Source organism: Triticum urartu, chromosome 1, assembly GCF_003073215.2.
Source record: "Triticum urartu cultivar G1812 chromosome 1, Tu2.1, whole genome shotgun sequence".
Lineage (NCBI taxonomy): Eukaryota > Viridiplantae > Streptophyta > Magnoliopsida > Poales > Poaceae > Triticum > Triticum urartu.
The window spans coordinates 408,442,934-408,450,721 of NC_053022.1; positions in this window are offsets into that span (position 1 = coordinate 408,442,934).

The following is a 7,788-nucleotide window of genomic DNA, read 5'->3' on the forward strand; positions in this document are numbered from 1 at the left end:
TGGAGAAGGAGCGGGCTGGCTCGCGCCGGTAGCTGGAGAAGGATCGTGCGATGCGTTTCTGGAGTTAAGCTGCACCAAAGATCATTTCCAATGTCTCGTTAGCATTATGACACTCAAATGTTAAGACTAGCAAGTAATGTCCATTCAAATTAAACTCACCGTGCTCCCAGGAGCAATCACTGGCATCGGCGGAGCGGTCTGACCGGACTTCTCGCACACAGACTGCACATTTGGTTTTCACAACAGAGTCATACTAGTTAGTAATGAGACTCAAATGTTAAGACTAGCAAGTAATCTGTAGAAGAAACTTACCACAAGGAGCTCGTACATGGCCTTTGCCTGCATGTCATTCCGTTCCCTCTCCTGCTCCAACATCTTTGTCGTCTTCTCCTCCAACTCCCGCTGCCTCTCCGCCGCCTCCGCCAGAAGTTTGTCTGTTCTATCTCTCTCACTCTGTATAGCAGCCTGCAACACCACTCACATGACCATTTGTAATCATTGATGGAAGCGCACACAATGCAATGGAGAAAGATAGCTGAGTACGTATAACTAACCTTGAAGGCGAGTTGGACTGGCCGTTCACGAGGCCTTATCTCAGGAGCAGAGCTCGACTGGCGCGCCTTGATCTCCGGGAGAGTGCTAGGCGAACGGATAAGTCCATCTCCCATGGCTATGGAGCCATGGGACCTCCCGCCACCAGATATCATCAGCAGCTCTATATCAATGGGACCCTGGCTCGGGTTAAAGTCCTCCCCTTTCCTCGCCTTCCCCTGCTCTCTATATTGCACGAGCTTGTCGTGGGCGGAGATGTTGGTGAAGTTCTTTGGATCATCGAGGTCAAGCGCAGAGAATGCCTTGACTTTCTTGTAAGGACCAGTGTGGGCCATGGCATAAGGTCGTACACCTCTGGCACCTTATCCGCCTTATTGTAGCGTGCCTAAAAGAGAGAAACAAAGTAAAATAGTAATTAAAGGGCTAAAGCTAGCATGATGAATGAATTGCATGAATCATGAAGCAAACCACATACCCAGTTCCGCCCGTACTGAAATAAGTTGGAGCTGCCTTGGTGGTGTGGCACACCTTCCATTTGGGCACGTTTGTCCTTGGCCTCTTTGTGGGTGGCCAGCCATTCTTTTGAGCACCACGCATTGACCAACACCTCTTTGTGGGTTAATGTGAGGTTCATAATCCTCTTCCTTTGGGGGAGAAAGTCTAGCACGTGGCGGCACTTCATAAACGACATCCCAACCTTTCAGATTTGGATTAGTTTGGCAGGACACGGTAGATAGAATACTTGGGTCGCCTGTTGAGCCGTAATATAGACATCAGGAACATGTAAATGGGTGCTTTGGTTGATTTCAACTAGCCCTATATGTTCATGAGTCCTTCTAGTCTCCTTCGGCTGAAACCAATAACATTTGAAGACTACGACATTCGGTGGGTTTTCACCATAGAACAGAAGTTCATAAATTGCTTCAACTCTCCCATAATACTCCGTACCTCCTTCGCCGATAGTAGATACACAACAATTTGTAGACTTTCGGTCGGCCATAGATAGCTCTTTGCCATAGGTACGAAAGCGATACCCGTTGATGTCGTACTTGTCAAATGAACGGACCTTATAGTCAAAACCATTAGCGACTTGTCTCAATTCGGCGTCCATAGACTCTGAATTAGCCTACAAGTTTAATATGAAAAGATTGTTGCATTATGCACAAATTAGCGAATGAAATGAAATTGTCTAATAGAAATTACCGTTTGTTTGAACCAAGAGATGAAACCGGGATAGCCGCCTCCTTGCTTTGCGAGAAGCTCATACTCTTAGACGGAATCCTTTTGGATCTATGCTCCATACGAGAATATGGCGACGTATCGACTGTATGACATATCCAAGAATAAGAGCAGTTCAAAGGAAATAGAAGTTGCGAAACAATGTACTGAGAACTTACTCGATGTACGGCCGCACTTCTATCAGGTTGTTGAAGATATACAACGAAATGGTCCGCCATTCTTTGTTATCCAAAGATACTGGATGTGAAACACTAGCTGGTGCGAGATTCCCTTTGAATAGGCTGAGGTTGGATCCACCCTTTTTAGGCTCGTCAGCATTGTACCGAGGCTTCGGATTATGCAAATGACGATTTTTGGCTTCGTAGTGCGAGGTTATGAAGTTTGCCGCCTCCTTTGTGATCAATGCCTCAGCCATCGATGCTTCAATTCTACGTTTATTTTTACATTTTTCTCGAAGCGTCTTCTGCATCCTCTCAGTTGGGTAGCACCAACGATTTTGCACGGGCCCCCCAATCTTGCCTCGGTCGGGATATGCAAAATCAAATGCTACATTGGATTAAAGAAGCCCAGTGGAAATATCTTCTCTAACTTGTAGATCAACTCCGGCGCCAACTCTTCCATTTCTTCTAGCACGCCAGGCGATAGTTCTTTCGCACAAAGAACATGGAAGAAATAGCTGAGTTCTGCCAGTACTAGCCATTCATCCTCAGGGATGAAGCCACACAACATCACCGACATTACCCACTCAATCCATATGTGCCAATCATGACTCTTGAGACCAAATATCTTCAGTTTATCAAGATTCGCTCCCCTCTTTAGATTCGCTGCATACCCATCGGGGAACATCAACTGCTGTTGCACCCACAAGAGAATTTCCCTCATAGCTGGCCTTCCAAGATTGAACCATGCCTTTGGCTTCATCCAGTTCTGCTTTCCTTTCGGTTCTTTCATGTTTTGTAACGGCCTATCACATAGCGCCTCCAGATGGACTCTAGCCTTAGTATTATCCTTTGACTTCCCATCTATGCCAAACAATGTACCAAAAAGTGCCTCGGCGATATTCTTCTCAGTGTGCATCACGTCGATGTTGTGTGGGCAAAGGAGGTCTTTGAAGTAAGGTAGATCCCATAAGCATGTTTTGTGAGTCCACGCGTGCTTAGTATTATACCCCTTGAAGTACCCTGGACGTTGTGGATCTGGCTCGAGAGCGTTTAACTGATCCAGGGTCTGTTGGCCTGTCAATGCAGGTGGTGCAGAGTTTTTGTCAACTCTACCCCTGATGAAGTTCTTCTTGTCTTTCCTGAACTTATGGCGAGGATCCAGGAACTGTCTATGCATGTTGAAGCAAGAAAACTTGCGACCGGCCTGAAGCCAACAAAACTCTAGAGCTCCCTTGCATGTGGGGCACGGGAACCTTCCATGCACATACCAGCCAATGAATAGCGCATACGCCGGCAAGTCATGCGTCGAGTACATGTACCAGACATGCATTATGAAGTTCCGTTTGCTAAAGGCGTCGTATGTCTTGAACCCATTATCCCAGGCTTCTTGCAATTCGTCCTTAAGCGGCTGCATGTACACATTCATATTTTTCCCCGGATAGTTGGGTCCTGGAATTATCAACGTCAGGAAAATGTTCTTTCTTTGCATAATCTGTCCGGGGGGAGATTGAGTGGAAAGACAAATACGGGCCAACAACTATATTGGGCTGCCGTCATACCAAACACACTGAACCCATCCGTGCTGATGCCGACTCGAGGATGCCTCGGATCTGCCGCTTTGTCAGCATGTAATTCATCAAACTTTTTCCACGCAACACCATCCGATGTGTGTACCATCATCAGATTCCCATCTGCATCTAGTTCGGTTCTTTTGCCTATTTTGTGCCATGTCATCTGTCTGGCCGTCTCTTCGACCATGAAAAGACGTTGAAGTCTTGGTACGATTGGCATATACCGAAGAACACTAACGGGGATTTTTGTCTGTGTCTTCTCACCCATACCGTTGTCTACCACAATATACCTGGAAGACATGCAAATGGGACAATAGTTCAAGTCCTCATAGTCAAGCCTAAATAAGGCACATCCTTTCTCACAGGCATGTATCTTCTCATAGGGCATCTTCAGTGCACGGAGGATTTTGTCCGACTGGTACAGGTTTGCAGGCATTACATGGCCTTTGGGTAGAAAGCGTCCAAATACTGTCATAATTGCGTCATAGCATTCTCTGCCCAAGTTGAACTGAGCCTTCAGAGCCATTACTTGTGAGATGGCATCCAACTAACAAAGCTCAGTGTGCTCGTGGAGCGGACGTTTTGAAGACTCCAACATTTCATTGAAGGCCTTTGCAGATTCCTCCATCTCCTCGTCCGAATCCCGAGCATCATCATAGTCTTGCACCATGTTTTCCATCCCGGTACCATGCTCGTCAGTGCGACGACGATCCACCTCAGCTCGGTCACGTTGGGCAGACTCACCATGAAATGTCCACACCGTATAATGGGGCGTAAAACCACTCTTCTACAGGTGTTTGCCCATTTCAGCCTCTGTCTTCTTTTCCCAATTGTCGCACCGGAAACAGGGGCACCAGGTTTTCTTTTGGCCATTTGCAAATGCGGCTTGCACAAACCCCTTGGTTTTTGTGAACCATTCAGCGCTCCATTTGTTCTGACCAGTGTGACCGATATACATCCACGCACGGTCACTCATCTTGACTTTCAGAGCTACTAGACACACAACAATTGTATATGTAATTCACCATGTATATATTCATCAGTTGATCTACTTTGTCAATTTTATTACGTCCATGCAACCTACACTCTCATAGGCAATGATAGGTCCTAATCCCACCCGTGTATGTGTAGATTGGGTTCATTTTCCCATGCTATGCTCCGGATCCGATGCAAAATTTCGGCAGCACCTCCCCGCTGTTCTCCTGATACACGTCTCTGCAATAAACAGAGAGGATGTGTACCCGGAGAACAACAGGGGAGGCACTGACAAAATTTCTGCGTTGGATCCAGAGCAAAGCATATGGGAAAACGAACCCAATCTACACATACTCGGGCTGTCCATGGATAGCTTTGGAAAATTCGAAAGAATCAAGGTTATAAATATGCAAATGCATGCATATTTATAACTATGACGCTTTCAAACGGGAGACACATATTGGTTACGCATACTGATGATTCAAGACACATATATAGCTAGCTATCAAGTTTCATCGGAATAGATCAAATAATTAATGGGGGAGGAGGACTTGTCATTTGTGCTCACCCACGAACGAAGGGGCAGAGCTCGTCAAAAGCACGGCGAGGTCGTCGAACACCAAACCTCGCAGCGATGAAACAACTGCACATTTAAAACTACACGATCAACACAATTATATATGATGTTTTTCATAACAAAATCGAAAAATATATGACCTAACTAATAATTCACAAATATATGACCCCATCGGCCTCTGGAAGGCCAAAGAACACCTTTTCGGGAGGTGTCGGGGGTCGGGGCGTCCTGTCGGTGTCAGGGTGCCGTGTCGGGGTCGGGGTGCTGTTTCGGGGTCGGGGGGTTGGGGTGTCGTGTCGATGTCGGGGTAGTGCCGTGTCGGTGTCGGGGTGTTGTTTCGGGGTCGGGGTGTGGTGTCAGGGTCAGGGTGTCGGGTCGGGGTCGGGGTCGGGGTGTCGGGGTCGGGGTCTCGGGGTCGGGGTGTCGGGGTCGGGGTCTCGGGGTCGGGGTGTCATGTCGGGGTGCCGGGTCGGGGTCTGGGTACCGTGTCGGGGTCTGGGTACCGTGTCGGGTCGGGTTTTTTTTCCTTTTCTTCTTCTTCCTCTTCTTCCTTTTCTTCCTTTTTTTCCTTCTTCTTCTTCCTCCTTTCCTTTTTCCTCTTCTTCTTCTCCTCCTCTCCTCTTTTTTCTTCTTCTTCTTCTTCCTCTTCTTCTTTTTTCTTCTCCTCCTCCTCTTCTTCTTCTTCTCCTCTCCTCTTTTTCCCTTCTTCTTCTTTCCTAAAACTAAACTAAACCTAAACCTAAAACTAAAAAAACAAAAAAGGAAAAAACTAAATCTAAACCTAAAACTAAACTAAAACTAAACCTATAAACCTAAAACTAATCCTAAAACTAAAACTAAAACTAAATCTAAACTAAACATAAACCTAAGACTTAAAAAACAAAAAAAAGAAAAAAAGGAGGCAGAGAGCTCACCTGGGTGGAGGAGGGGGGCGGCCGGGGCGCAGCGGGGTGGTGGGGCAACGGGGCGGGGGGCACTGGGGCGGCGGTGGGGTGGTGGGGCGACGTGGCGGCGGCGAGTAACTGGGGAGAGAAAGAGAGAGAGAGGGGCGGGGTGGGGCACGGCCGTTAACGTTAGTGGGGCCCTTCCTCTTTGCCGTCCGCCCCCCTTTGCCGTCCGCTAGCGGACGGCAAAGAGGGGGGGCCGTTAGGTTTTTTTTAGCAGCTCGTCAGTGGGGCCCCTCCCTCTTTGTTGTCCGCTAGCCGACGGCAAAGAACTGGCTGATGGCAAATTAGGTCTTTGCCATCAGCCAGTTCTTTGCCGTCTGCTTTTTGGTAGCTGATGGCAAAGAGCTTCTTTGCCGTCCGCTAGCTGACAGCAAAGAGCTGGCAGATGGCAAAGTAGCTGATTCCAGTAGTGAAGTACACAAAAAATAGGCTCCAGAAGTAAGGATAGATGGTAGATGATAGGTTCATAATATACTGTATAGAGAGTTTATTGCCAAACCATGATAAGAAGAGCACACAGCAACTAGGCAGATCATAGGGGCTGTTTGGTTTTAGGACTAGCATTGCCACACTTTGCGACACAGTTTTTCCAAACTTGACTAAGGTTAGTTCATCAAAATGAGAGCCACAAGTTTGCAAGCCTAAGGGAATCTTGCCACACTTTTTGTGTGTATGCCATGTGGGGTCCAAGTGTGGCTTGCCTAAGATGTGGCTTGAACCAAACACTCACCTAAGTTGGTCAAACTTGCCTAACCTTAGGTGTGGCAATCTTTGGCAAAGTTAGTCACAAACCAAACAACCCCTAGTGTACATAACAGGGGTACACCATAACCAGGATATATAAATCGGGAAAGTGGAAATGGCTGGAAATTATGGTGTTGTATTGCCGCTAGTAATTGAAAGCCTATTGATCATGTACAGGCCAGCTCTATCAGCTGTTGACTGCAGATGTCCCTGCTCCCCTTCCTGACAAGGAACATACTGTGCTTCCCATACAGAACACCGCACGGGCCGCCAGCCGAACCACCGGCCCCACCGCCTGTCTTCCTCCGCCACCCCCACCCCTGCCCCCACCCGCGTCGAGTTTTCTTCGTTCGACGAGGCCCCACCATCGCCCCCCAAAACCACTATCCCCACCCGAGCCCCTTCAAACGCACCGGCGAACTCCGGCGAGCTCTGAAAAATCGACTGAACCAATTTTGAAATTTAGTCTACTGTGATTTAACTAGTGTGGAATATAAAAGGGGAAAACCATAAGCATTGCGAGTAAGGTGTTGAGCGTGCCATTGCGGATCTGAAGGTGCAAACCGGACAAAGGCAACTTCGCAACAAAGACAAGAAATCAGAGTAAAGCAGTGGCAATCTATTTTCTTGCTGCGATAAATAAGTTGAGCAGATACGAAAGAGTACCGCCTCTGGTGCGGCGCCGTGTACGCATCTGCTGAGAATTTGACGGTGCTGCGGTAGCGATGGCTGTCGGCGGCGTGGAAGCAGATCTAGGAGGGTAGACGGTGGCGGCGGGGCGCGGTGGACGAGACGGTCGTAGGAGCGGCGCTGGCAAGGTGGACGACGGCGGGGATGAAGCGAGAGGACGGGATGCAAGGATCCCATCCGAAGACGTGGATGAGAGAGGTCGATCTCTTGTAATGGACGGCGGCGTCGGGGTATCAGCTCCAGCATGGTGGAGGAGGACGACGCTGGATGGGGTGGCGGATGGCGGCGAACGGAGGAGGGTGGGGTGGAGAGGGTGTTTTGGCGCCCACGGA